The sequence below is a fragment of the Phocoena phocoena genome, chromosome 10 (genome assembly GCF_963924675.1).
Source record: "Phocoena phocoena chromosome 10, mPhoPho1.1, whole genome shotgun sequence".
Lineage (NCBI taxonomy): Eukaryota > Metazoa > Chordata > Mammalia > Artiodactyla > Phocoenidae > Phocoena > Phocoena phocoena.
Window position 1 is genome coordinate 78,373,906 of NC_089228.1, and position 3,968 is coordinate 78,377,873.

Genomic DNA, 3,968 nt, shown 5'->3' on the forward strand with positions numbered 1-3,968 from the left:
AACTCACTGTGTTTGTGCCTAAGACTAAGCCAAAACAGTCGGTCAGCAGAAATCCAACTATTTCTGAAACTTAGATTAAGGGAGGAAAAACGTTTTTCAAAAGAATCCTTGGAAAAAGAACTGCGAATGACATTCTTTCAGCAGATTAGAGTTTCTCAGCCTCGGCACCTTTGAAATGAATTAGCAAATAGACAAATTGTGTTAAGTGTGATTATGAAGACAAAATGGCAAAGATTTAATTTAGACAAGAAGAGATAAGGCAAACCCCAGGAATGGAAAAGAATATGACCTGAAGGATGATGGTATTTACCCAGTCCAAAGCGGGAGGGGACAGCATTCCTGGTGGAGGAACTGTGTGTGCCGAGCCCCCAAGGAGGGACAGAGCTTGGCGTCTGTAGGAGCTGTCAGATGTCAGTGTGGCTGCCATGGGGTGAGTTAGGAGCAGGTGAGTCAGGGGTGGGAGTGGGGATGAGACTGCAGGAATGTTCCAGACCTGCGGTCCAACTGAAGATCCTGTGTTTCATTATTAAGTGCAACAGAGAGCCAGTGAGGGTTTTTTGTTTGTTTGTTTTTGCTTTTGCGGTATGCGGGCCTCTCACTGTTGTGGCCTCTCCCGTTGCGGAGCACAGGCTCCGGACACGCAGGCCCAGCAGCCATGGCTCACGGGCCCAGCCACTCCGCGGCATGTGGGATCTTCCCGGACCTGGGCACGAACCCGTGTCCCCTGCATCGGCAGGCGGACTCTCAACCACTGCGCCACCAGGGAAGCCCCGGCCAGTGAGGGTTTTTAATCCAGAAAGTGATGAAACCAATTGGGGTTTTCAGTCCTCAAAACCTCTTACTATCTGCCCTTTAGAACTCTTTATCTCCTTCTTTCTTTTCAGGGCTCCTTTCCCGTTGGAAACAGGTGAGTGATTTTGGGAGTGTGGAAATAAGTGTTTTAAAATCTTATTATTGATAAAAAAAAAAAGCAGGTGCATGTCTGTAGGATCAGGTGGACAAAGAATGTTGGCAAGATCCCAGGGGGCGGCGCTAGTATCTGCCCGGCCTCCTGACCCTCAGAAACAGGTGTGAGCATGATAACCTTCATTTTCAAGAACCAGGGATGCTGAAGCCCTCAGTGAAGACACCCAAATAAAGATCAGGTCAGAGCCACTTTCTTCGAAGTCGAGGTTTCGAATTTCCGGGAAGGAGCTGCTGATAGTGGATCTGGCAGTCAACTGATGTTTGGGTATTTGCCACGTCATGTTTTATCTTTAGTATATGGCTTCCTTGGGAAGTGAACCTGACAGTTTATATGTATTCCAACAATTTTTGTAAAGTATAGTCAAGCATGTTTCTGTTTTGTTTTTCATTGAGATATAATTGACAAATAGCATTATATTGCTTTTTTCCGGTTATCGCAGCGTAAGGCACCATGAACAGCAAAGTCTCCGGCGACTCCCTCTGTGAGGTGGTGCGGGAAGTGCTGCAGGGGAACCCGCTCGAGGGCTGGAAGTTTTTGGAGACGGTGTAGCTTCAGATCTGCCTGAAGAACTATGACCCTCAGAAGGACAAATGCCTCTCAGGCACCGTCCGGCTTAAATCCGCTCCCGTCCCAAGTTCTCCGTATGTGTTCTGGGGGACCAGCAACGTAGTGATGTGACGAAGGCTGTGAATATTCCGCGTATAGACATTGAGGCACTGAAGAAAGTCAACAAGAATAAGCAACTGGTCAAGAAGCTGGCCAAGAAGGATGATGCCTTCTTCTCTTCAGAGTCTCTGATCAAGCAGATCCCACGAATCCTGGGCCCAGGCCTGAATAAGGCCGGCAAGTTCCCTTCCTTGCTGACCCACAATGAGAACATGGTGGCCAAAGTTGATGAAGTGAAGTCCACAGTCAAGTTCCATGTGAAGAAGGTGCTGTGTCTGGCAGTGGCTGTTGGCCACCTGAAGATGACACGTGATGAGCTTGTGTTCAACATCCACTTAGTTGTCAACTTCCTGGTGTCATTGCTCAAGACAAACTGGCAGGATGTCCGGGCTTTGTACATTAAGAGGACCATGGGCGAGCCCCAGTGCCCGTATTAAGGCACAGCTTAGTAAACCATACTCCCACCATTAAAAACAAAAACCAAAAAAAATTATCTTGGTTTCAGGTGTACAATATAATGATTGAATAGTCGTATGTATTGTGAAATGAGCACCATGATAAACCTAGTTAACATCCATCACCATCTACAGTCAAGTGTTTTGAACATGTCTGTGAACTGAACTTAATTTTCCATGTAAACAAGGTTAACAATTTCCTTTCAGAGAGGTGAAAAGAACAGTATTGGAGACTAAACATGTGTTAAACAAAAACTAATCTGGTTTGGGCTTCCCTGGTGGCGCAGTGGTTGAGCGTCTGCCTGCCGATGCAGGGGACATGGGTTCGTGCCCCGGTCTGGGAAGATCCCACATGCCGCGGAGCGGCTGGGCCCGTGAGCCATGGCCGCTGAGCCTGCGCGTCTGGAGCCTGTGCTCCGCAACGGGAGAGGCCACAACAGTGAGAGGCCCGCGTACCGCAAAAAAAAACCCAAACTAATCTGGGCTTAGTTAAGGAGAAGCTTCGTTCAAAGGGGTCAGGAAGGGAAGGGGGCCTATTGCGGTAGGGAGAACACCCCAACTGGAAGATCTGCAGGATCTCAACGGTCCAGCAGGAAAAGATTTTTCTTTAATACAGGATGGGGAGTAAACAAGGCTAGAAGGAATCTGGTGTGGGGAAATAAGTGGAGTGGCAGGACAGTTAATCCAGGAATGTCTTTCCTTTGGGTCAGCTGATTCTCAGAAGGGTGGTTAGGGAAGGCTTGTACACTGGCTCAGAATGAGAGTAACTCAGAGTTCAAGGGCTTGGGGGAAGGAGACCAGCTTCACTCTAATTTGATCAAGTCAGGTATTTTGTTCAGATTAGTCAGTGGGTACAAACAGTTCAACCCATCATTTATGAGACAAGGAATGAGAATGTGGAGGGTGTGTGTCTGGCATTGCCAAAGGTCAGCAATGGGACATCTGGCTCTTATCTAAGTCATATGGGGAAAAATGTTTCTTGGCAGTAAGGCATTTCCCTGCACATAGAAGAGTGGGAGGATTTCTTAACCATTGCTGTTTCCCAAGAACACAGGGCTCCCGCAAAGTTTAACATTGTCACGTGAATGAGATTGTTCCCAAAACCGATGCACAAGGTAAGCAAAAAACACTGAGACTAGCCTAAAGAACTCCAGTTCATGCTGTGTTAATTTTTAAAACTATGAATGTTCCTGTGATATCAAGGAATATAAATATTGATGACATTAGTACAAAAATGCCCACCTTACCTTCTTTAGAGATAAAATGGGAAAAAGCCACTCCTATTTAAATAGGTAAGAGTCATCTAGATTTAGCATACAATTGTTTATTTTAAAAAAAGTGGACAGAGACGGGGTAAAATCAATATGTGAAGTTGAATGTTGCTTTGGATTGATCAGTGGTTTTAAACAAAATGAATCTTCCAAGTGTGAGGTTTTTTCAAAAAAAAAAAATCCTATGCCTACCTAATTAAGCCATTGGTCCTATCTTCTTTGGTATTTTAAAGTACTTTTATCCATGCAACCCCCCAAAATGGCTGTTTTGTATGTTTGACAAGTGTATCATTTCTCATTTTTTAAATTCATAATAATTATTGCATAAGAAATGAAATGTATGTTATATGAAAATATTGTACCATTAAATTTCAAATTAACTAGAGTTCTAGAATTAAATTTAACATTAAATTTCAAATTAGCTAGAGTTCTAGAATTAAAAGTAATAATTAAAATATTATTTATATGATTAAAAACCACTTAGAGGCACTGGCAGAGTAAAGTAGTCATCAAAAAGGATGCCCAATTTAATATCTTATTAAAAGTTCAGCCAGAAAATTCTCTGTGGCAATTCCTTAATAGCTACCACCTTGACAATTTTTAAAAACT

At 44.1% G+C, this 3,968-nt stretch overlaps 1 pseudogene; it reads left to right on the forward strand.

The window, feature by feature from the left end:
* The first annotated feature begins 1,417 nt into the window (after positions 1-1,417).
* LOC136129731 (large ribosomal subunit protein uL1 pseudogene) lies at positions 1,418-2,070 on the forward strand (annotated as a pseudogene).
* Positions 2,071-3,968: the final 1,898 nt, after the last annotated feature.